General features: G+C 55.9%; 3 long non-coding RNA genes across 4 annotated transcripts; all 3 read left to right on the forward strand.

Moving 5' to 3' along the window:
• The first annotated feature begins 1,568 nt into the window (after positions 1–1,568).
• LOC110259032 lies at positions 1,569–15,034 on the forward strand. 2 transcript variants are annotated; one of them, XR_002341309.1, is made up of 4 exons: positions 1,569–1,618; positions 10,975–11,173; positions 11,910–11,934; positions 15,000–15,034. It is a non-coding gene; the product is annotated as an uncharacterized LOC110259032 (long non-coding RNA). The 2 variants fall into 2 exon arrangements; XR_002341308.1 differs by lacking the exon at positions 1,569–1,618 and adding an exon at positions 8,824–8,856.
• Positions 3,246–7,260, forward strand: LOC110259031. Its single transcript, XR_002341307.1, has 3 exons — positions 3,246–3,379; positions 4,114–4,138; positions 7,224–7,260. It is a non-coding gene; the product is annotated as an uncharacterized LOC110259031 (long non-coding RNA).
• A 16-nt stretch (positions 15,035–15,050) lies between the features above and the next one.
• LOC110259030 lies at positions 15,051–22,845 on the forward strand. The gene is made up of 6 exons (XR_002341306.1): positions 15,051–15,065; positions 15,426–15,473; positions 16,510–16,638; positions 18,754–18,953; positions 19,690–19,714; positions 22,792–22,845. It is a non-coding gene; the product is annotated as an uncharacterized LOC110259030 (long non-coding RNA).
• Positions 22,846–25,397: the final 2,552 nt, after the last annotated feature.

Genomic DNA, 25,397 nt, shown 5'->3' on the forward strand with positions numbered 1-25,397 from the left:
AGTTCTCAATGCAGTAGTTGGCATCTGACTCCCCCCCCCAAACGCCCAGCCGTGCCCTCACGAAAGCCACAATCCGTCTCTGTGTCCGTGGGTTTGTGGCAGGGTCTTTGTGCCATGGTTAGACTCCACATCTAAGTGAGACTCTCTCTTGTCAACGTACTTCGCTTGTATGAGAATGTCTCGATCCAGCCTATGGTTTTGAATGCATTGGTTTCTTCTTGGATTTTCTGGCTGAGTCGTGAATTCCTCGTGTATGTGGACCACATGGTCGTGATCCATCCTGTGCCTGTGGACATGAGGTGGCGTCCTGTCCTGGCTGTTGTGAGTGGTGCCGCATACACACACAGGGGCATGTGTTCTTTCTGGATACGTGTGTCGTGGTATCTTCCAGGGGCTCGCTCGGCTTGCTGGGTCGCATGCTGTGCTGCGTTCCGTTTGGGAGGCCCTCCGTGGTGCCTTCGGTAGTGGTTGTACGGTGTACGTTCACACCGGCAGTGCTGGGGGGGAGGCCTTTGCTCCAGCCGTGTCGCGACCGACACAGAGCTGGCGGCAACGCTGGATCCTTAACCCCCTCGGCGAGACCAGGGATCAGCCCGCAAGCTCGTGGTTCCTGTCGGATTTGTTTCTGCTGCGCCCCGACGCCCCGACGGGAACTCTGGCTTGTTTCTTTGCTGTTGCTGTTGAGGTGTATGAGTTTCTTTATGTGTGCTTTGGAGAGGAACCTCACGGGCAGGGGTGCCCGTCTCCTCAGTGTTTCTGTAGAGCTGCTGTCCACAGCGTGGCAGCCGCTGTCCAGAGGGAGCCATTTATGCTTCATTGAATTCAGCCAGTAGTTAGGTCTGCCTCTGGCAGTGAACAGAAGAAAGCAGCCAAGGGTTCACTCCCCGAGCCAGCACGCAAGGGTGTCCGTGCAGCTGGACTTCAGGTGTGTCTCGCTGGGGCTGAGGCCTCCGGAGGGACTGCTAGAAGGGAGGCGTGCGTGTAAAGCGCCATCCCTCAGCAGCCCACGATCTCGGACGGTTTGCCACTGTGGCCAGTGTTTTATTGATGCTTCTGAGGCATAGAGCACGCACGGGGAAGTTCTGAGCACACGGAGACAAGCCAGGGCGGTGCTGTGTGGCCGCAGTCAACCCTAAGTAGGGTCCGGTGGGGACGGTCGCTATCGATCCTCTGTTGTTTTTGGCTTGGGCTTGGAGAGTGTGTGAGGACCGCTGACAGCAACCTCGCAAAAGTGATCGAGTAGACAGCTCTCAGGTAGAGCCAGTGGGAGGGTTCCGGACATTGGTAGGCCTGCTGCTTGGAGGGTGGGCGGTGATGTGCATTGCAAAAGAAAGAATTGTGTAAAGATGTCGTCGCCTATGTTCCTAAGGAGGGGAGCAGGTATGAGATGCCCGAATGTTGGCATCTGTGCTCACGTTGTGTTGGCGGCTCAGTCCTGGAGCAGAGGGAAGGCCTGGGCACCTGGAGGAAAAACCCGGGTGATGCTGTGTGACCCCCGTCACTCGGGGAAGCCGGGGAACGGGAGGGCACTCCTTCTCACGCCTCGCTTCCCCGCGGTGTGTTTCTACAGACTCGGTGGCGGAGCGCACCGACTGCCGCCAGGATGAGGAGGCTGCAGGTAGGGAAGAGCACGCAGCTGGATCCAGGGGGAGAGGGTTCCTGGGAGCAGCTGGGTTCCACTGCTGCCGGGAGAGGGCGGAAGGGGGCTAGGACTGGGTGGGTGGCCTACTGAGCGGAACTCCGCTGTGGTGTTTTCCCCTCTGAAGTTGCTAAGCCGAAGACGACTTGGGTCCCTGGTCTTTGTTGTGCTGTGTTTGGATTCGTGTCTCCTTCCTTTGAGAGGGAGAATGGCTTTTCCCTCCCGAAGCCGCTCCTTCCAGCTCTTGTCTCTGGCCATGGTGCCAGCTTGCTTTGTGGGTCGCACCCTGAGGGTCCTGTGCACAAGAGCTGTTGACTTTAGTTTCCTTTGTTGCCCTTGAGGCCCTGGTGTGGTGGGACGCAACCCTCTCCTAGGCCCTTGACCCTGGAGACCAAGTTTGCCTGTGAGTGTCAGGTGGCGGGTGAGAAGGCAGGTCTCTCCTCTGCACGTTTGGGATTTCTGGCCTCCCTGTCCTGGTGTGTCCTCGCGGTGTGGGCTGAGGGAAGGGGCGTTCCCAGAGTTGGATGAGTTGAAGGAGACGGCCTTGGAGTAGGCGTGGTTATCGAATCCGACCTGGAACCATGAGATTGCGGGTTCGATCCTGGCCTCCTCGCTCAGTGGGTTAAGGATCCGGTGATGCCGTGAGCTGTGGTGTAGGTGGCAGATGGGGCTGGGATCCTGCCTTGCTGTGGCTCTGGCGTAAGCCGGCAGCTACAGCGCCGATGAGACCCCTAGCCTGGAACCTCCATATGCCATGGGTGTGGCCCTAAGGAAGCGACAAGGATGACAAGAAAAAAAAAATGGTGAAATCAGGCACCACAGCAACAGAGATAGCGTGCAGTTCAACACATAGGCGGCAAGTAGACTAGGCAGACTGTCAGAGCTGGAACGGAGAGATGGCTAAGACCTGGCAGCAGGGCTGAAGGGGGAGTCAGTCATTCCTGCATGGGTGCAGAGGTCCTGTGAGTCACGACGAGAAGGTTGAGAAAGGTTGTTAGGGACAGTGGTGCAAAGTACGTAGCATCGGGAGGCCTGCTCTCCCTCCCCCTGCCTGAGTCTCCTATTGCCAAAGTATTCCAAAGAGAAGTATTACGTGTCTAGAAGAGAAAGAGGTGACGCATTGGGGAGGAGCGTGAACACAGGAGCACCCTGTGGGAAGAGTAGGGAAGCGGAAATGATCTCTGCCATTTCAGCAGATGGAGGAATGGGGCCGGAGGTGAAATGGGCAGAGGACTCGGAGGCTCTCTGGTGGCAGCAGAGCCGGCATGCTCGTGTTGGCCATTTCTCAGCTGGGGAATCCGCCACGGAGAGGTTCCCTTTAGCAAGAGGCAGAGGCTCCTTTCTCAGGTCTTTCAGGGTGCTGTCTGCCTCCTTCGAGACGTTTCCCCAGGAGGATGGCCAAGAGGAGCTCCGTCCGTGCCTCATCCCGCCCCCGCCCCAGCCCCAGCCCTCGACTCCCAGCCCCTGTCCAGTCAGGTGAGGCGCCCAGAGTACCTCGTGAGCAGCACCATCGCCTTGCTGACAGTGACTTGTGTGTCCCCCAGGAACTCACGACGACGATGTTGTGGAGCCGGTGGGAGTGAGAAGACTGAGGCAAGCCCCGGCTGGGGACATGAGGACGAGGCGGCCCCAGTACCTGAGGTGGAGGTGGAGGAGGAGGCGGGCCAGCCCCGTGAAAATGGCCAGGAGGAGTCCTTAGCCATCGCCTGGGCTGAGCCGGAAGACGAGCCTGGCCCCAAGGTAAGCTCACCTTTCTTGATGTGAGTTGGAAAAGGTGCCTCCTTTCTTCTTGGATGTACCTCCTTCAGAATGGAAATCTGAGAAAGTCCACTGTAGATGATATATGCAGATTGCTGTGCGGAGGACTGTTGAGTCCAAGTTTGGTACCAAGCAGTAGCTCCTTCCCAGGGGCATTTGCAAAAGGGACCGCATCAGTTCCCAAGTGTGCAGTAGGGAGCATATGTCTTTGAAGAAGCCGGAATGTTGTTTTGTCTTGTTTGTCTTTTTTTGCCTTTTCTAGGGCCCCTCCCGCGGCATATGGAGATGAGGTTCCCAGGCTAGGGGTCTGATCGGAGCTGTAGCCACCGGCCTACGCCAGAGCCACAGCAACGTGGGATCCGAGCCTCGTCTGCCACCTACACCACAGCTCAGGGCAGCGCCGGATACTTCACCCACTGAGCAAGGCCAGGGATCGAACCCGCAACCTCATGGTTCTTGGTCCGATTCGTTAACCACTGTGCCACGATGGGAAGGCCAAAGAAGCCTGAATGTTTGTTAAATGTACGAGGACTTGGGAGATCTTCCATGAAAAGCTGGCGCCTTTTCCAAAGGGGTCTTCGCCGTGTTCTTTTGGGGAAACGGACTCAACGCTGCCTTCTGTCTGCGTGCCTGCGGTCCCCAACGGCAGGAAGACCTGTGGCCGCAGTGCAGAGGATGCTGTGACACTCACCGTGTTTTCTCTTGTCTCATCACAGGTGGACGGGGCGGACGATGAAATCTGTGAGTATTCTGGAGCCCGGCTCTGCTGAGGAGAAGTCCAGGTGTTGAGGAAATGGGGGGGGGGCCGCGGGGAGGCGGGTGGGGGGGCTCTCCTGCTCCTTTGGTTGCAGAGACACCCTGATTCTGGGTTCCTCCTGGGAATGAGGGTGAAGGATGGGGTGAAGAGACGGACTTCCCAAGAAGGGCCACCCCAGGTTCTAGGGTCCCTGGACGAAAGGAGGCTCTTTGTATGGCGTGGGTAGGTGTCGGGGGACACTGGCGGGGGCGGGGAGGGTGGTGCGTGTGAGGGCCTGCTGGTGTGATTGGCATCAGTGTGAGTGGGTGTGTGCTGTGGGGAGCCGTTTGTGGCTTAGCACCACACAGCTGTCCAGCTTCTAATTGAGGAGTCTCACGATGACCGCAGGCTAACCGTCCATTCCCTCGTTCTGCCCGCACCGGCTGGGAGCAAGGGTTTGGGGGAAAGGCATTGCTTCCTCTGTTGGTCTTTCTTTCCTTTTCGCTTCCCTCTCTGCCTTGTGTGGACTTTGATACCGTTGTTTCAAACACGTGCCAGGGACTCGAGCCCCTTCAGGCTGTGAGTGTCCCGAGGAGTGTTGTGAACGCTGTGCTCCACCCGCACCTCCTGCCCACTCTGGGCAGCCACCCTTCCAGCCTCTGCTCAGGAGTGGTGTGTCAGACACTTGATGCGCATGACATCAGAGAGTCTTTGTCCTTCTGTGCCTGACTTGCTTCGCTTGAAATGCTGTCCTCCAGCGAGTTCCTGTCGAGGCTCAGTGGTCATGAACCCGACTGGTATCTCTGAGGACGCGGGTTCGACCCTTGGCCTTGCTCAGTGGGGGAAGAATCCAGCGTTGCGGTGAGCTGCCTGCGGCAGAGGTCCCAGACGCGGCTGGTATCCAGCTTTGCTGCAGCTGGGGTGTAGGCCGGTGGCTACAGCTCTGATTTGCCGCCTCTCCTGGAATTTCCGTATGCCGCGGGGGCCGCCCTCAAACCCCGAGACGAATCGATCAGTAATGTCCTCCAGTTCTCTGTGCACTGCTGCAGTGGGTAGGTTTCTGTGGCTGTATCCATCCCGTTGTCTTTCTCAGTCTGTGTGCCCGTGGGCACTGGGGCTCTGTTTCTGTTGGGCTCTCGTGTGTGTGGCGCTGCCGGGATCCTGGGATGGCGGGTCTCTTTACCCGACACCGATGGTTCTTCCTTTAGATGTCCACGCAGCAGTGGGACTGCGGGGTCCCGTGCTAGGTCCGTGGGCAGCTTTCCTGAGGACCTGCCATAGTGTTTCCGTCCTGGCTGGGCCAGCTGACCTTCCCGCCCACAGCGTAAGAAGTCCCAGGTAGTCACATCTTCCCAGACGACCTGTTCACGCTTGAAAACACTCCGCGTCCTACGAGGAGGGAGGTGATAGCTCGTTGTGCCTTTGCTTTGCCTTGCCGTTGTGGTGGGTGACTTTGGGAAACGTTCCGTGTGTGTGCTGCTGTCTGTTGTCTTCTTGGACGGAGGCGGTCTCCCAGGCTTCCGCTCACCTACACCTGAGTTATTTGCCTTTTGGGTCAATTGATTTGGCGTTGTTTCCCACAGATTCTGGACATGAGCCCTGTTCCAAATGTAAGGTTTGCAGATAGCGTCTTCTGCGGGTTGTCTTTCCATTCAGTGGCTCGTCAGACACTGTCCTTTCTGTTTGTCTCTGTGTTCATTGAGGTGCCGTGTTGTTTCATTTTCTGCCGTGTAGCAACATTCCCCAGGCGTGTGTGTGCATAAACACAGGTTCCTTTTGGACTGTTATCGTCCGTCCCGGTCGATTTCAGGAGATGGGATCCAGTTCCCCGTGCGCTGCAGCAGGAGGACCTCGTCGTCGCTCCATTCTCAATGCCGTAGTTGGCATCGACTCCCCCCAAACGCCCAGTCCGTGCCCTTCACGAAAGCCACAAGTCTGTTCTCTGTGTCCGTGGGTTTTGTGGACAGGGTCCTTTGTGCCATGGTTTAGACTCCACATCTAAGTGAGATCTCTCTCTTTGTCACGTACTTCGCTTTGTATGAGAATGTCTCGATCCAGCCCTATGGTTTTGAATGGCATTGGTTTCTTCTTGGATTTTCTGGCTGAGTCGTGAATTCCCTCGTGTATGTGGACCACATGGTCGTGATCCATCCCTGTGCCTGTGGACATGAGGTGGCGTCCCTGTCCTGGCTGTTGTGAGTGGTGCCGCCATACACACACAGGGGCATGTGTCTCTTTCCTGGATACGTGTGTCGTGGTATCTTCCAGGGCGCTCGCTCGGCTTGCTGGGTCGCATGCTGTGCTGCGTTCCGTTTTGGGAGGCCCCTCCGTGGTGCCTTCGGTAGTGGTTGTACCGGTGTACGTTCGCACCGGCAGTGCTGGGGGGGAGGCCTTTGCTCCAGCCGTGTCTGCGACCGACACCAGAGCTGGCGGCAACGCTGGATCCTTAACCCCCTCGGCGAGGCCAGGGATCAGCCCCGCAAGCTCGTGGTTCCTGGTCGGATTGTTTCGCTGCGCCCCGACGCCCCGACGGGAACTCCTGGCTTGTTTCTTTGCTGTTGCTGTTGAGGTGTATGAGTTTTCTTTATGTGTGCTTTGGAGAGGAACCTCACGGGCAGGGGTAACCCGTCTCCTCAGTGTTTCTGTAGAGCTGCTGTCCACACGCGTGGCAGCCGCTGTCCAGAGGGAGCCTTTATGCTTCATTGAATTCAGCCAGTAGTTAGGTCTGCCCTGGCAGTGAACAGAAGAAAGCAGCCAAGGGTTCACTCCCCCCGAGCCAGCACGGCAAGGGTGTCCGTGCAAGCTGGACTTTCAGGTGTGTCACGCTGGGGCTGAGGCTCCGGAGGGACTGCTAGAAGGGAGGCGTGCGTGTAAAGCGCCATCCCTCAGCAGCCCACGACCTCGGACGGTTTGCCACTGTGGCCAGTGTTTTATTGATGCTTCTGAGGCCATAGAGCACGCAACGGGGAAGTTCTGAGCACACGGAGGAAAGCCAGGGCCGGTGCTGTGTGGCCGCAGTCAACCCTAAGTAGGGGTCCGAGTGGGGGACGGTCGCTAACACCTCGATTCCTCATGTCTGTGTTTCTGCAGCTTGGAGCTTGGAGAGTGTGTGTGAGAGCGACCTCGCTGACAGCACCTCGCAGAAAGTGATCGAGGTAAGAACAGCTCTCAGGTAGGAGCCAGTGGGAGAGGGTTCCCGGGACACTTGGGTTAGGCCTGCTGCTTGGAGGGTGGGGCGGGTGAGTGTGCAATTGCAAAAGAGAAAGAAATTGGGTGTAAAGATGTTCGTCGCCTATGTTCCTAAGGAGGGGGAGCAGGTATGGAGATGCCCGAATGTTGGCACTGTGCTCACGTTGTGTTGGCGGGCCTCAGTCCCTGGAGCAGAGGGAAGGCCTGGGGCACCTGGAGGAAAAACCCGGGTGATGCTGTGTGACCCGCCGTCACCTCGGGGAAGCCGGGGAAACGGGAGGGCCACTCCTTCTCACGCCTCGCTTCCCCGCGGTGTGTTTCTACAGACTCGGTGGCGGAGCGCACCGACTGCCGCCAGGATGAGGAGGCTGCAGGTAGGGAAGAGCACGCAGCTGGGATCCAGGGGGAGAGGGTTCCTGGGAGCAGCTGGGTTCCACCTGCTGCCGGGAGAGGGCGGAAGGGGGCTAGGACTTGGTGGGTGGCCTACTGAGCGGAACTCCGCTGTGGTGTTTTCCCCTCTGAAGTTGCTAAGCCGAAGACGACTTGGGTCCCTGGTCTTTGTTGTGCTGTGTTTGGATTCGTGTCTCCTTCCTTTGAGAGGGAGAATGGCTTTTCCCTCCCGAAGCGGCTCCTTCCAGCTTTGTCTCTGGCCATGGTGCCAGCTTGCTTTGTGGGTCGCACCCTGAGGGTCCTGTGCACAAGAGCTGTTGACTTAGTTTCCTTTGTTGCCCTTGAGGGCCCTGGTGTGGTGGGACGCAACCCTCTCCTAGGCCCTTGACCCTGGAGACCAAGTTTGCCTGGTGAGTGTCAGGTGGCGGGTGAGAAGGCAGGTCTCTCCCTCTGCACGTTTGGGATTTCTGGCCTCCCTGTCCTGGTGTGTCCTGGCGGTGTGTCCTGAGGGAAGGGCGTTCCAGAGTTGGATGCCCAGACCTGGGACGTGAGGCGCAGAGAGATCTACGTCCCCTTCCCTGGCATTTTTTTTCTTCTACAGGGGATGTGAGGAGTTCCCTAGTGTCCTATAGGTTAAGGGTCAGTGTTGGATTCCCTGCTGTGGTGCAGATTCAAGCCTGGGCTGGGAACTTCAGGCATGCCCTGGGAGTGGTGAAAATCAGTCAGTCGATCAGTCAGTGGGATTGACCTCAGACATTTCTGCATGGTCATTATCATGGTTGTCTCCGGCTCCAAGAGGCATTTCACACAAACCCTGTGTGGGGAGGTAACGGTTGGAAGTGCACCCGCAAAGAGCAAGATCTCTCTAAGTAGAACTTGGATGCTGGAGGCTCTGCTGGGCAGGTGGGGATTGTGGGCATTGAGGGCTTGGCCTGGGAAGTCAGCTGTTGGTCATTCCCTGTGGTCTTCTGCAATCAGTATATCACTCGTTCTCTCTGTTGTCATGTATTTTCCAGACTGTTTGCTTTGGGAGCAAAGGATCGTGCTTCAAAAGTCTGAGGACAAGTTTGTCCTCTGCGAGCTTGGCTAGAATAATTCCCGGTGGCCACACACAGGGTGCACCTTGCCACTGAGCCAGATGAAGGTACTGTGGGGACCTGACTCAGTACATTCAGGCATGGACAATGATTCTAGTTCATTCAGTGTTCCAAATTTCCGAACAAACTCTACACATGCTAAGCATGTCTTTCTTTTACTGCATGATGGAAATTCAAATGAACTAACTTGGAGTTCCTGTCGTGGCGCAGTGGTTAACGAATCCGACTAGGAACCATGAGGTTGCGAGTTTGATCTCTGGCCTTGCTCAGTGGGTTAAGGATCCGGGGTTGCCGTGACTGTGGTGTAGGTCGCAGATGCGGTTCGGATCCCGAGTTGCAGTGGCTCTGGCGTAGGCTAGTGGCTACAACTCTGATTAGACCCTGGTCCCTGGAACCTCCCGTGTGGCCAAGGGAAGCGGGCCTAGAAAAGGCAAAATGGCCAAAAAGCCAAGCAAGCAAGCAACCAAACCAAAAAGCAAATTGAATAACTCCGTTGGTAATTTCACAACCATGGAAATAATGATTCATTTAAACTCAACATTTGGTTCCTGGTTAAAAGCAAAGGTGACCTCACCACGTTTTTGACGTTCGCTGATATTTGATGTTTCTAGTTGTACTAGATCCCTCCACGGAACCACATTTCCCAATTGGAAAACAATACTAGACGTGATTTAGAACAACAAGATCATACTAAGAGGAAATGGTGAACAGATATCACAGAAAGCTCCCCTAACCCATTCCTCCAATTTCCACCAGTGACAACGTCCCGGCACTGAATGGGGAACTCGTGGTACACTGAGCGGCAAAAGGGTCATACAGTTTTAATTAATGAAAAGTTCCCGTATACATTCAGGTTCATTTTTTGTGCTGTGACGTTAGTTGAGGTTGGACACATGCGCAATATTAGGAGTCCCAGGATGTTACCAACAGAGACCGTGTACACTCTCATTTTGTAGCAGCGCGTTATTCCTAACAGCCAAAAGGTGAAACCAATCCCAAGGGACAGGAAGAGATCAGGGGAGAGATCAAATGCGATATGTACCCCGAAGAGAACAGTGTTGCACCAGAAACAAAATTAAACTATTAGATAGGTTATCACATGGGGATCCAAAATAAAACACTGTTTAACAGTAGTGACGAAGTTCCCATGGTGGCATGGCAGAAGTGAGTCCGACTGGAACCATGAGATTGCGGGTTCGATCCCTGGCCTCCTCGCTCAGTGGGTTAAGGATCCGGTGATGCCGTGAGCTGTGGTGTAGGTGGCAGATGGGGCTGGGATCCTGCCTTGCTGTGGCTCTGGCGTAAGCCGGCAGCTACAGCGCCGATGAGACCCCTAGCCTGGGAACCTCCATATGCCATGGGTGTGGCCCTAAGGAAGCGACAAGGATGACAAGAAAAAAAAAATGGTGAAATCAGGCAGCACAGCAACAGAGATAGTGTGCAATTCAACACATAGGCGGCAAGTAGACTAGGCAGACTGTCAGAGCTGGAACGGAGAGATGGCTAAGACCTGGCAGCAGGGCTGAAGGGGGCGTCAGTCACTCCTGCATGGGTGCAGAGGTCCTGTGAGTCACGACGAGAAAGGTTGAGAAAGGTTGTTAGGGACAGTGGTGCAAAGTACGTAGCATCGGGAAGGCCTGCTCTCCCTCCCCTGCCTGAGTCTCCTATTGCCAAAATATTCCAAAGAGAAGTATTACGTGTCTAAGAAGAGAAAAGAGGTGACGCATTGGGGGAGATGGAGCGTGAACACAGGAGCACCCTGTGGGAAGAGTAGGGAAGCGGAAATGATCTCCTGCAATTTCAGCAGATGGAGGAATGGGGCCGGAGGTGAAAATGGGCAGGAGGACTCGGGAGGCTCTCTGGTGGCAGCAGAGCCGGCATGCTCGTGTTGGCCATTTCTCAGCTGGGGAATCCGCCACGGAGAGGTTCCCTTTAGCAAGAGAGGCAGAGGCTCCCTTTCTCAGGTCTTTCAGGGTGCTGTCTGCCTTCCTTCGAGACGTTTCCCCAGGAGGATGGGCCAAGAGGAGCTCCGTCCGTGCCTCATCCCGCCCCCGCCCCCAGCCCCAGCCCTCGACTCCCAGCCCCTGTCCAGTCAGGTGAGGCGCCCAGAGTACCTCGTGAGCAGCACCACCGCCTTTCTGACAGTGACTTGTGTGTCCCCCTAGCAACGCACGCCGACGATGTTGTGGAGGCCGGTGGGAGTGAGAAGACCGAGGCAAAGCCCCGGGCTGGGGACATGAGGACGAGGCGGCCCCAGTACCTGAGGTGGAGGAGGAGGAGGAGGCGGGCCAGCCCCTTGAAAATGGCCAGGAGGAGTCCCCAGCCATCGCCTGGGCCGAGCCGGAAGACGAGCCTGGCCCCAAGGTAAGCTCACCTTTCTTGATGTGAGGTTGGAAAAGGTGCCTCCTTTCTTCTTGGATGTACCTCCTTCAGAAATGGAAATCTGAGAAAGTCCACTGTAGATGATATATGCAGATTGCTGTGCGGAGGACTGTTGAGTCCAAGTTTGGTACCAAGCAGTAGCTCCTTCCCAGGGGCATTTGCAAAAGGGACCGCATCAGTTCCCAAGTGTGCAGTAGGGAGCATATGTCTTTGAAGAAGCCGGAATGTTGTTTTGTCTTGTTTGTCTTTTTTTGCCTTTTCTAGGGCCCCTCCCGCGGCATATGGAGATGAGGTTCCCAGGCTAGGGGTCTGATCGGAGCTGTAGCCACCGGCCTACGCCAGAGCCACAGCAACGTGGGATCCGAGCCTCGTCTGCCACCTACACCACAGCTCAGGGCAGCGCCGGATACTTCACCCACTGAGCAAGGCCAGGGATCGAACCCGCAACCTCATGGTTCTTGGTCCGATTCGTTAACCACTGTGCCCCGATGGGAAGGCCAAAGAAGCCTGAATGTTTGTTAAATGTACGAGGACTTGGGAGATCTTCCATGAAAAGCTGGCGCCTTTTCCAAAGGGGTCTTCGCCGTGTTCTTTTGGGGAAACGGACTCAACGCTGCCTTCTGTCTGCGTGCCTGCGGTCCCCAACGGCAGGAAGACCTGTGGCCGCAGTGCAGAGGATGCTGGGACACTCACCGTGTTTTCTCTTGTCTCATCACAGGTGGACGGGGCGGACGATGAAATCTGTGAGTATTCTGGAGCCCGGCTCTGCTGAGGAGAAGTCCAGGTGTTGAGGAAATGGGGGGGGGCCCCGCGAGGGAGGCGGGGTGGGGGGGCTCTCCTGCTCCTTTGGTTGCAGAGACACCCTGATTCTGGGTTCCTCCTGGGAATGAGGGTGAAGGATGGGGTGAAAGAGACGGACTTCCCAAGAAGGGCCACCCAGGTTCTAGGGTCCCTGGACGAAAGGAGGCTCTTTGTATGGTGTGGGTAGGTGTCGGGGGACACGTCCGGGGGGTGGGAGGGGGGTGGGGGAAGGGTGGTGCGTGTGAGGGCCTGCTGGTGTGATTGGCAATCAGTGTGAGTGGGTGTGTGCTGTGGTGGCTTAGCACCACACAGCTGTCCAGCTTCTAATTGAGGAGTCTCACGATGACCGCAGGCTAACCGTCCATTCCCTCGTTCTGCCCGCACCGGCTGGGAGCAAGGGTTTGGGGGAAAGGCATTGCTTCCTCTGTTGGTCTTTCTTTTCCTTTTCGCTTCCCTCTCTGCCTTGTGTGGACTTTGATACCGTTGTTTCAAACACGTGCCAGGGACTCGAGCCCCTTCAGGCTGTGAGTGTCCCGAGGAGTGTTGTGAACGCTGTGCTCCACCCGCACCTCCTGCCCACTCTGGGCAGCCACCCTTCCAGCCTCTGCTCAGGAGTGGTGTGTCAGACACTTGATGCGCATGACATCAGAGAGTCTTTGTCCTTCTGTGCCTGACTTGCTTCGCTTGAAATGCTGTCCTCCAGCGAGTTCCTGTCGAGGCTCAGGGGTCATGAACCCGAGTGGTGTCTCTGAGGAAGCGGATTCGACCCTTGGCCTTGCTCAGTGGCGGCAGAGGTCCCAGACGCGGCTGGTATCCAGCTTTGCTGCAGCTGGGGTGTAGGCCGGTGGCTACAGCTCTGATTTGCCGCCTCGCCTGGGAATTTCCGTATGCCGCGGGGGCCGCCCTCAAACCCCGAGACGAATCGATCAGTAATGTCCTCCAGTTCTCTGTGCACTGCTGCAGTGGGTAGGGTTTCTGTGGGCTGTATCCATCCCGTTGTCTTTCTCAGTCTGTGTGCCCGTGGGCACTGGGGCTCTGTTTCTGTTGGGCTCTCGTGTGTGTGGCGCTGCCGGGATCCTGGGATGGCGGGTCTCTTTACCCGACACCGATGGTTCTTCCTTTAGATGTCCACGCAGCAGTGGGACTGCGGGGTCCCGTGCTAGGTCCGTGGGCAGCTTTCCTGAGGACCTGCCATAGTGTTTCCTGTCCTGGCTGGGCCAGCTGACCTTCCCGCCCACAGCGTACAGAAGTCCCAGGTAGTCACATCTTCCCAGACGACCTGTTCACGCTTGAAAACACTCCACGTCCTACGAGGAGGGAGGTGATAGCTCGTTGTGCCTTTGCTTTGCCTTGCCGTTGTGGTGGGTGACTTTGGGAAACGTTCCGTGTGTGTGCTGCTGTCTGTTGTCTTCTTGGACGGAGGCGGTCTCCCAGGCTTCCGCTCACCTACACCTGAGTTATTTGCCTTTTGGGTCAATTGATTTGGCGTTGTTTCCCACAGATTCTGGACATGAGCCCCTGTTCCAAATGTAAGGTTTGCAGATAGCGTCTTCTGCGGGTTGTCTTTCCATTCAGTGGCTCGTCAGACACTGTCCTTTCTGTTTGTCTCTGTGTTCATTGAGGTGCCGTGTTGTTTCATTTTCTGCCGTGTAGCAACATTCCCCAGGCGTGTGTGTGCATAAACACAGGTTCCTTTTGGACTGTTATCGTCCGTCCCGGTCGATTTCAGGAGATGGGATCCAGTTCCCCGTGCGCTGCAGCAGGAGGACCTCGTCGTCGCTCCATTCTCAATGCCGTAGTTGGCATCGACTCCCCCCAAACGCCCAGTCCGTGCCCTTCACGAAAGCCACAAGTCTGTTCTCTGTGTCCGTGGGTTTTGTGGACAGGGTCCTTTGTGCCATGGTTTAGACTCCACATCTAAGTGAGATCTCTCTCTTTGTCACGTACTTCGCTTTGTATAAGAATGTCTCGATCCAGCCCTATGGTTTTGAATGGCATTGGTTTCTTCTTGGATTTTCTGGCTGAGTCGTGAATTCCCTCGTGTATGTGGACCACATGGTCGTGATCCATCCCTGTGCCTGTGGACATGAGGTGGCGTCCCTGTCCTGGCTGTTGTGAGTGGTGCCGCCATACACACACAGGGGCATGTGTCTCTTTCCTGGATACGTGTGTCGTGGTATCTTCCAGGGCGCTCGCTCGGCTTGCTGGGTCGCATGCTGTGCTGCGTTCCGTTTTGGGAGGCCCCTCCGTGGTGCCTTCGGTAGTGGTTGTACCGGTGTACGTTCGCACCGGCAGTGCTGGGGGGGAGGCCTTTGCTCCAGCCGTGTCTGCGACCGACACCAGAGCTGGCGGCAACGCTGGATCCTTAACCCCCTCGGCGAGACCAGGGATCAGCCCCGCAAGCTCGTGGTTCCGGTCGGATTTGTTTCCGCTGCGCCCCGACGCCCCGACGGGAACTCCTGGCTTGTTTCTTTGCTGTTGCTGTTGAGGTGTATGAGTTTTCTTTATGTGTGCTTTGGAGAGGAACCTCACGGGCAGGGGTACCCGTCTCCTCAGTGTTTCTGTAGAGCTGCTGTCCACAGCGTGGCAGCCGCTGTCCAGAGGGAGCCATTTATGCTTCATTGAATTCAGCCAGTAGTTAGGTCTGCCTCTGGCAGTGAACAGAAGAAAGCAGCCAAGGGTTCACTCCCCCGAGCCAGCACGCAAGGGTGTCCGTGCAGCTGGACTTTCAGGTGTGTCACGCTGGGGCTGAGGCCTCCGGAGGGACTCCTAGAAGGGAGGCGTGCGTGTAAAGCGCCATCCCTCAGCAGCCCACGATCTCGGACGGTTTGCCACTGTGGCCAGTGTTTTATTGATGCTTCTGAGGCCATAGAGCACGCACGGGGAAGTTCTGAGCACACGGAGGACAAGCCAGGGCGGTGCTGTGTGGCCGCAGTCAACCCTAAGTAGGGGTCCGAGTGGGGGACGGTCGCTAACACCTCGATTCCTCATGTCTGTGTTTCTGCAGCTTGGAGCTTGGAGAGTGTGTGTGAGAGCGACCTCGCTGACAGCAACCTCGCAGAAAGTGATCGAGGTAAGAACAGCTCTCAGGTAGGAGCCAGTGGGAGAGGGTTCCCGGGACACTTGGAAGTTAGGCCTGCTGCTTGGAGGGTGGGGCGGGTGAGTGTGCAATTGCAAAAGAGAAAGAAATTGGTGTAAAGATGTTCGTCGCCTATGTTCCTAAGGAGGGGGAGCAGGTATGAGATGCCCGAATGTTGGCATCTGTGCTCACGTTGTGTTGGCGGGCCTCAGTCCCTGGAGCAGAGGGAAGGCCTGGGCACCTGGAGGAAAAACCCGGGTGATGCTGTGTGACCCGCCGTCACCTCGGGGAAGCCGGGGAAACGGGAGGGCCACTCCTTCTCACGCCTCGCTTCCCCGCGGTGTGTTTCTACAGACTCGGTGGCGGAGCGCACCGACTGCCGCCAGGATGAGGAGGCTGCAGGTAGGGAAGAGCACGCAGCTGGGATCCAGGGGGAGAGGGTTCCTGGGAGCAGCTGGGTTCCACCTGCTGCCGGGAGAGGCGGAAGGGGGCTAGGACTTGGGTGGGTGGCCTACTGAGCGGAACTCCGCTGTGGTGTTTTCCCCTCTGAAGTTGCTAAGCCGAAGACGACTTGGGTCCCTGGTCTTTGTTGTGCTGTGTTTGGATTCGTGTCTCCTTCCTTTGAGAGGGAGAATGGCTTTTCCCTCCCGAAGCCGCTCCTTCCAGCTCTTGTCTCTGGCCATGGTGCCAGCTTGCTTTGTGGGTCGCACCCTGAGGGTCCTGTGCACAAGAGCTGTTGACTTAGTTTCCTTTGTTGCCCTTGAGGGCCCTGGTGTGGTGGGACGCAACCCTCTCCTAGGCCCTTGACCCTGGAGACCAAGTTTGCCTGGTGAGTGTCAGGTGGCGGGTGAGAAGGCAGGTCTCTCCTCTGCACGTTTGGGATTTCTGGCCTCCCTGTCCTGGTGTGTCCTCGCGGTGTGTCCTGAGGGAAGGGGCGTTCCCAGAGTTGGATGCCCAGACCTGGGACGTGAGGCGCAGAGAGATCTACGTCCCCTTCCCTGGCATTTTTTTTCTTCTACAGGGGATGTGAGGAGTTCCCTAGTGTCCTATAGGTTAAGGGTCCAGTGTTGGATCCCTGCTGTGGTGCAGATTCAAGCCCTGGGCTGGGAACTTCAGCATGCCCTGGGAGTGGTGAAAAATCAGTCAGTCGATCAGTCAGTGGGATTGACCTCAGACCATTCTGCATGGTCATTATCTTGGTTGTCTCCGCTCCCAAGAGGCATTTTCACACAAACCCTGTGTGGGGAGGTAACGGTTGGAAGTGCACCCCAAAGAGCAAGATCTCTCTAAGTAGAAACTTGGATGCTGGAGGCTCTGCTGGGCAGGTGGGGATTGTGGGCATTGAGGGCTTGGCCTGGGAGTCAGCTGTTAGTCATTTCCCTGTGGTCTTCTGCAATCAGTATATCACTCGTTCTCTCTGTTGTCATGTATTTTCCAGACTGTTGCTTTGGGAGCAAAGGATCGTGCTTCAAAAGTCTGAGGACAAGTTTGTCCTCTGCGAGCTTGGCTAGAATAATTCCCCGGTGGCCACACAACAGGGTGCACCTTGCCACTGAGCCAGATGAAGGTACTGTGGGACCTGACTCAGTACATTCAGGCATGGACAATGATTCTAGTTCATTCAGTGTTCCAAATTTCCGAACAAACTCTACACATGCTAAGCCATGTCTTTCTTTTACTGCATGATGGAAATTCAAATGAACTAACTGGGAGTTCCTGTCGTGGCGCAGTGGTTAACGAATCCGACTAGGAACCATGAGGTTGCGAGTTTGATCTCTGGCCTTGCTCAGTGGGTTAAGGATCCGGGGTTGCCGTGAGCTGTGGTGTAGGTCGCAGATGCGGTTCGGATCCCGAGTTGCAGTGGCTCTGGCGTAGGCTAGTGGCTACAACTCTGATTAGACCCCTGTCCTGGGAACCTCCGTGTGCCAAGGGAAGCGGGCCTAGAAAAGGCAAAATGGCCAAAAGCCAAGCAAGCAAGCAACCAACCAAAAGCAAATTGAATAACTCCGTTGGTAATTTCACAACCATGGAAATAATGATTCATTTAAACTCAACATTTGGTTCCTGGTTAAAAGCAAAGGTGACCTCACTCACGTTTTGACGTTCGCTGATATTTGATGTTTCTAGTTGTACTAGATCCCTCCACGGAACCACATTTCCCAATTGGAAAACAATACTAGACGTGATTTAGAACAACAAGATCATACTAAGAGGAAATGGTGAACAGATATCACAGAAAGCTCCCTAACCCATTCCTCCAATTTCCACCAGTGACAACGTCCGGCACTGAATGGGGAACTCGTGGTACACTGAGCGGCAAAAGGGTCATACAGTTTTAATTAATGAAAAGTTCCCCGTATACATTCAGGTTCATTTTTTGTGCTGTGACGTTAGTTGAGGTTGGACACATGCGCAATATTACGAGTCCCCAGGATGTTACCACAGAGACCGTGTACACTCTCATTTGTAGCAGCGCGTTATTCCTAACAGCCAAAAGGTGAAACCAATCCCAAGGGACAGGAAGAGATCAGGGGAGAGATCAAATGCGATATGTACCCCGAAGAGAACAGTGTTGCACCAGAAACAAAATTAAACTATTAGATAGGTTATCACATGGGGGGATGCAAAATAAAACACTGTTTAACAGTAGTGACGAGTTCCCATCGTGGCATGGCAGAAGTGAGTCCGACCTGGAACCATGAGATTGCGGGTTCGATCCCTGGCCTCCTCGCTCAGTGGGTTAAGGATCCGGTGATGCCGTGAGCTGTGGTGTAGGTGGCAGATGGGGCTGGGATCCTGCCCTGCTGTGGCTCTGGCGTAAGCCGGCAGCTACAGCGCCGATGAGACCCCTAGCCTGGGAACCTCCATATGCCATGGGTGTGGCCCTAAGGAAGCGACAAGGATGACAAGAAAAAAAAAATGGTGAAATCAGGCAGCACAGCAACAGAGATAGCGTGCAATTCAACACATAGGCGGCAAGTAGACTAGGCAGACTGTCAGAGCTGGAACGGAGAGATGGCTAAGACCTGGCAGCAGGGCTGAAGGGGGAGTCAGTCACTCCTGCATGGGTGCAGAGGTCCTGTGAGTCACGACGAGAAAGGTTGAGAAAGGTTGTTAGGGACAGTGGTGCAAAGTACGTAGCATCGGGAAGGCCTGCTCTCCCTCCCCCTGCCTGAGTCTCCTATTGCCAAAATATTCCAAAGAGAAGTATTACGTGTCTAAGAAGAGAAAAGAGGTGACGCATTGGGGAGGATGGAGCGTGAACACAGGAGCACCCTGTGGGAAGAGTAGGGAAGCGGAAATGATCTCCTGCCATTTCAGCAGATGGAGGAATGGGGCCGGAGGTGAAAATGGGCAGGAGGACTCGGGGAGGCTCTCTGGTGGCAGCAGAGCCGGCATGCTCGTGTTGGCCATTTCTCAGCTGGGGAATCCGCCACGGAGAGGTTCCCTTTAGCAAGAGAGGCAGAGGCTCCCTTTCTCAGGTCTTTCAGGGTGCTGTCTGCCTTCCTTCGAGACGTTTCCCCAGGAGGATGGGCCAAGAGGAGCTCCGTCCGTGCCTCATCCCGCCCCCGCCCCAGCCCCAGCCCTCGACTCCCAGCCCCTGTCCAGTCAGGTGAGGCGCCCAGAGTACCTCGTGAGCAGCACCACCGCCTTGCTGACAGTGACTTGTGTGTCCCCCTAGCAACGCACGCCGACGATGTTGTGGAGGCCGGTGGGAGTGAGAAGACCGAGGCAAAGCCCCGGGCTGGGGGACATGAGGACGAGGCGGCCCCAGTACCTGAGGTGGAGGAGGAGGAGGAGGCGGGCCGGCCCCTTGAAAATGGCCAGGAGGAGTCCCCAGCCATCGCCTGGGCCGAGCCGGAAGACGAGCCTGGCCCCAAGGTAAGCTCACCTTTCTTGATGTGAGGTTGGAAAAGGTGCCTCCTTTCTTCTTGGATGTACCTCCTTCAGAAATGGAAATCTGAGAAAGTCCACTGTAGATGATATATGCAGATTGCTGTGCGGAGGACTGTTGAGTCCAAGTTTGGTACCAAGCAGTAGCTCCTTCCAAGGGGCATTTGCAAAAGGGACCGCATCAGTTTCCAAGTGTGCAGTAGGGAGCATATGTCTTTGAAGAAGCCGGAATGTTGTTTTGTCTTGTTTGTCTTTTTTTGCCTTTTCTAGGGCCCCTCCCGCGGCATATGGAGATGAGGTTCCCAGGCTAGGGGTCTGATCGGAGCTGTAGCCACCGGCCTACGCCAGAGCCACAGCAACGTGGGATCCGAGCCTCGTCTGCCACCTACACCACAGCTCAGGGCAGCGCCGGATACTTCACCCACTGAGCAAGGCCAGGGATCGAACCCGCAACCTCATGGTTCTTGGTCCGATTCGTTAACCACTGTGCCCCGATGGGAAGGCCAAAGAAGCCTGAATGTTTGTTAAATGTACGAGGACTTGGGAGATCTTCCATGAAAAGCTGGCGCCTTTTCCAAAGGGGTCTTCGCCGTGTTCTTTTGGGGAAACGGACTCAACGCTGCCTTCTGTCTGCGTGCCTGCGGTCCCCAACGGCAGGAAGACCTGTGGCCGCAGTGCAGAGGATGCTGTGACACTCACCGTGTTTTCTCTTGTCTCATCACAGGTGGACGGGGCGGACGATGAAATCTGTGAGTATTCTGGAGCCCGGCTCTGCTGAGGAGAAGTCCAGGTGTTGAGGGAATTGGGGGGGGGGTGGGGCGTGGGAGGCGGGGTGGGGGGGGCTCTCCTGCTCCTTTGGTTGCAGAGACACCCTGATTCTGGGTTCCTCCTGGGAATGAGGTGAAGGATGGGGTGAAAGAGACGGACTTCCCAAGAAGGGCCACCCCAGGTTCTAGGGTCCCTGGACGAAAGGAGGCTCTTTGTATGGCGTGGGTAGGTGTCGGGGGACACGGCCGGGGGGTGGGAGGGGGGTGGGGAAGGGTGGTGCGTGTGAGGGCCTGCTGGTGTGATTGGCAATCAGTGTGAGTGGGTGTGTGCTCTGGGGAGCCGTTTGTGGCTTAGCACCACACAGCTGTCCAGCTTCTAATTGAGGAGTCTCACGATGACCGCAGGCTAACCGTCCATTCCCTCGTTCTGCCCGCACCGGCTGGGAGCAAGGGTTTGGGGGAAAGGCATTGCTTCCTCTGTTGGTCTTTCTTTTCCTTTTCGCTTCCCTCTCTGCCTTGTGTGGACTTTGATACCGTTGTTTCAAACACGTGCCAGGGACTCGAGCCCCTTCAGGCTGTGAGTGTCCCGAGGAGTGTTGTGAACGCTGTGCTCCACCCGCACCTCCTGCCCACTCTGGGCAGCCACCCTTCCAGCCTCTGCTCAGGAGTGGTGTGTCAGACACTTGATGCGCATGACATCAGAGAGTCTTTGTCCTTCTGTGCCTGACTTGCTTCGCTTGAAATGCTGTCCTCCAGCGAGTTCCTGTCGAGGCTCAGGGGTCATGAACCCGAGTGGTGTCTCTGAGGAAGCGGATTCGACCCTTGGCCTTGCTCAGTGGCGGCAGAGGTCCCAGACGCGGCTGGTATCCAGCTTTGCTGCGGCTGGGGTGTAGGCCGGTGGCTACAGCTCTGATTTGCCGCCTCTCCTGGGAATTTCCGTATGCCGCGGGGGCCGCCCTCAAACCCCGAGACGAATCGATCAGTAATGTCCTCCAGTTCTCTGTGCACTGCTGCAGTGGGTAGGGTTTCTGTGGGCTGTATCCATCCCGTTGTCTTTCTCAGTCTGTGTGCCCGTGGGCACTGGGGCTCTGTTTCTGTTGGCTCTCGTGTGTGTGGCGCTGCCGGGATCCTGGGATGGCGGGTCTCTTTACCCGACACCGATGGTTCTTCCTTTAGATGTCCACGCAGCAGTGGGACTGCGGGGTCCCGTGCTAGTCCGTGGGCAGCTTTCCTGAGGACCTGCCATAGTGTTTCCTGTCCTGGCTGGGCCAGCTGACCTTCCCTCCCACAGCGTACAGAAGTCCCAGGTAGTCACATCTTCCCAGACGACCTGTTGACGCTTGAAAACACTCCACGTCCTACGAGGAGGGAGGTGATAGCTCGTTGTGCCTTTGCTTTGCCTTGCCGTTGTGGTGGGTGACTTTGGGAAACGTTCCGTGTGTGTGCTGCTGTCTGTTGTCTTCTTGGACGGAGGCGGTCTCCCAGGCTTCCGCTCACCTACACCTGAGTTATGTGCCTTTTGGGTCAATTGATTTGGCGTTGTTTCCCACAGATTCTGGACATGAGCCCCTGTTCCAAATGTAAGGTTTGCAGATAGCGTCTTCTGCGGGTTGTCTTTCCATTCAGTGGCTCGTCAGACACTGTCCTTTCTGTTTGTCTCTGTGTTCATTGAGGTGCCGTGTTGTTTCATTTTCTGCCGTGTAGCAACATTCCCCAGGCGTGTGTGTGCATAAACACAGGTTCCTTTTGGACTGTTATCGTCCGTCCCGGTCGATTTCAGGAGATGGGATCCAGTTCCCCGTGCGCTGCAGCAGGAGGACCTCGTCGTCGCTCCATTCTCAATGCCGTAGTTGGCATCGACTCCCCCCAAACGCCCAGTCCGTGCCCTTCACGAAAGCCACAAGTCTGTTCTCTGTGTCCGTGGGTTTTGTGGACAGGGTCCTTTGTGCCATGGTTTAGACTCCACATCTAAGTGAGATCTCTCTCTTTGTCACGTACTTCGCTTTGTATGAGAATGTCTCGATCCAGCCCTATGGTTTTGAATGGCATTGGTTTCTTCTTGGATTTTCTGGCTGAGTCGTGAATTCCCTCGTGTATGTGGACCACATGGTCGTGATCCATCCCTGTGCCTGTGGACATGAGGTGGCGTCCCTGTCCTGGCTGTTGTGAGTGGTGCCGCCATACACACACAGGGGCATGTGTCTCTTTCCTGGATACGTGTGTCGTGGTATCTTCCAGGGCGCTCGCTCGGCTTGCTGGGTCGCATGCTGTGCTGCGTTCCGTTTTGGGAGGCCCCTCCGTGGTGCCTTCGGTAGTGGTTGTACCGGTGTACGTTCGCACCGGCAGTGCTGGGGGGAGGCCTTTGCTCCAGCCGTGTCTGCGACCGACACCAGAGCTGGCGGCAACGCTGGATCCTTAATCCCCTCGGCGAGACCAGGGATCAGCCCCGCAAGCTCGTGGTTCCTGGTCGGATTTGTTTCCGCTGCGCCCCGACGCCCCGACGGGAACTCCTGGCTTGTTTCTTTGCTGTTGCTGTTGAGGTGTATGAGTTTTCTTTATGTGTGCTTTGGAGAGGAACCTCACGGGCAGGGGTACCCGTCTCCTCAGTGTTTCTGTAGAGCTGCTGTCCACAGCGTGGCAGCCGCTGTCCAGAGGGAGCCATTTATGCTTCATTGAATTCAGCCAGTAGTTAGGTCTGCCTCTGGCAGTGAACAGAAGAAAGCAGCCAAGGGTTCACTCCCCCGAGCCAGCACGCAAGGGTGTCCGTGCAGCTGGACTTTCAGGTGTGTCACGCTGGGGCTGAGGCCTCCGGAGGGACTCCTAGAAGGGAGGCGTGCGTGTAAAGCGCCATCCCTCAGCAGCCCACGACCTCGGACGGTTTGCCACTGTGGCCAGTGTTTTATTGATGCTTCTGAGGCCATAGAGCACGCACGGGGAAGTTCTGAGCACACGGAGGACAAGCCAGGGCGGTGCTGTGTGGCCGCAGTCAACCCTAAGTAGGGGTCCGAGTGGGGGACGGTCCGCTAACACCTCGATTCCTCATGTCTGTGTTTCTGCAGCTTGGAGCTTGGAGAGTGTGTGTGAGAGCGACCTCGCTGACAGCAACCTCGCAGAAAGTGATCGAGGTAAGAACAGCTCTCAGGTAGGAGCCAGTGGGAGAGGGTTCCCGGGACACTTGGAAGTTAGGCCTGCTGCTTGGAGGGTGGGGCGGGTGAGTGTGCAATTGCAAAAGAGAAAGAAATTGGTGTAAAGATGTTCGTCGCCTATGTTCCTAAGGAGGGGGAGCAGGTATGAGATGCCGAATGTTGGCATCTGTGCTCACGTTGTGTTGGCGGGCCTCAGTCCCTGGAGCAGAGGGAAGGCCTGGGCACCTGGAGGAAAAACCCGGGTGATGCTGTGTGACCCGCCGTCACCTCGGGGAAGCCGGGGAAACGGGAGGGCCACTCCTTCTCACGCCTCGCTTCCCCGCGGTGTGTTTCTACAGACTCGGTGGCGGAGCGCACCGACTGCCGCCAGGATGAGGAGGCTGCAGGTAGGAAGAGCACGCAGCTGGGATCCAGGGGGAGAGGGTTCCTGGGAGCAGCTGGGTTCCACCTGCTGCCGGGAGAGGGCGGAAGGGGGCTAGGACTTGGGTGGGTGGCCTACTGAGCGGAACTCCGCTGTGGTGTTTTCCCCTCTGAAGTTGCTAAGCCGAAGACGACTTGGGTCCCTGGTCTTTGTTGTGCTGTGTTTGGATTCGTGTCTCCTTCCTTTGAGAGGGAGAATGGCTTTTCCCTCCCGAAGCGGCTCCTTCCAGCTCTTGTCTCTGGCCATGGTGCCAGCTTGCTTTGTGGGTCGCACCCTGAGGGTCCTGTGCACAAGAGCTGTTGACTTAGTTTCCTTTGTTGCCCTTGAGGGCCCTGGTGTGGTGGGACGCAACCCTCTCCTAGGCCCTTGACCCTGGAGACCAAGTTTGCCTGGTGAGTGTCAGGTGGCGGGTGAGAAGGCAGGTCTCTCCCTCTGCACGTTTGGGATTTCTGGCCTCCCTGTCCTGGTGTGTCCTCGCGGTGTGTCCTGAGGGAAGGGGCGTTCCCAGAGTTGGGATGCCCAGACCTGGGACGTGAGGCGCAGAGAGATCTACGTCCCCTTCCCTGGCATTTTTTTCTTCTACAGGGGATGTGAGGAGTTCCCTAGTGTCCTATAGGTTAAGGGTCCAGTGTTGGATCCCTGCTGTGGTGCAGATTCAAGCCCTGGGCTGGGAACTTCAGCATGCCCTGGGAGTGGTGAAAAATCAGTCAGTCGATCAGTCAGTGGGGTTGACCTCAGACCATTCTGCATGGTCATTATCTTGGTTGTCTCCGCTCCCAAGAGGCATTTTCACACAAACCCTGTGTGGGGAGGTAACGGTTGGAAGTGCACCCCAAAGAGCAAGATCTCTCTAAGTAGAACTTGGATGCTGGAGGCTCTGCTGGGCAGGTGGGGATTGTGGGCATTGAGGGCTTGGCCTGGGGTCAGCTGTTAGTCATTTCCCTGTGGTCTTCTGCAATCAGTATATCACTCGTTCTCTCTGTTGTCATGTATTTTCCAGACTGTTGCTTTGGGAGCAAAGGATCGTGCTTCAAAAGTCTGAGGACAAGTTTGTCCTCTGCGAGCTTGGCTAGAATAATTCCCGGTGGCCACACAACAGGGTGCACCTTGCCACTGAGCCAGATGAAGGTACTGTGGGACCTGACTCAGTACATTCAGGCATGGACAATGATTCTAGTTCATTCAGTGTTCCAAATTTCCGAACAAACTCTACACATGCTAAGCCATGTCTTTCTTTTACTGCATGATGGAAATTCAAATGAACTAACTGGGAGTTCCTGTCGTGGCGCAGTGGTTAACGAATCCGACTAGGAACCATGAGGTTGCGAGTTTGATCTCTGGCCTTGCTCAGTGGTTAAGGATCCGGGGTTGCCGTGAGCTGTGGTGTAGGTCGCAGATGCGGTTCGGATCCCGAGTTGCAGTGGCTCTGGCGTAGGCTAGTGGCTACAACTCTGATTAGACCCTGTCCTGGGAACCTCCGTGTGCCAAGGGAAGCGGGCCTAGAAAAGGCAAAATGGCCAAAAGCCAAGCAAGCAAGCAACCAACCAAAAAAGCAAATTGAATAACTCCGTTGGTAATTTCACAACCATGGAAATAATGATTCATTTAAACTCAACATTTGGTTCCTGGTTAAAAGCAAAGGTGACCTCACTCACGTTTTGACGTTCGCTGATATTTGATGTTTCTAGTTGTACTAGATCCCTCCACGGAACCACATTTCCCAATTGGAAAACAATACTAGACGTGATTTAGAACAACAAGATCATACTAAGAGGAAAAGGTGAACAGATATCACAGAAAGCTCCCCTAACCCATTCCTCCAGTTTCCACCATTGACAACGTCCGGCACTGAATGGGGAACTCGTGGTACACTGAGCGGCAAAAGGGTCATACAGTTTTAATTAATGAAAAGTTCCCCGTATACATTCAGGTTCATTTTTTGTGCTGTGACGTTAGTTGAGGTTGGACACATGCGCAATATTAGGAGTCCCCAGGATGTTACCACAGAGACCGTGTACACTCTCATTTGTAGCAGCGCGTTATTCCTAACAGCCAAAAGGTGAAACCAATCCCAAGGGACAGGAAGAGATCAGGGAGA

Source organism: Sus scrofa, unplaced genomic scaffold (genome assembly GCF_000003025.6).
Source record: "Sus scrofa isolate TJ Tabasco breed Duroc unplaced genomic scaffold, Sscrofa11.1 Contig665, whole genome shotgun sequence".
In the NCBI taxonomy this organism is placed as follows: domain Eukaryota; kingdom Metazoa; phylum Chordata; class Mammalia; order Artiodactyla; family Suidae; genus Sus; species Sus scrofa.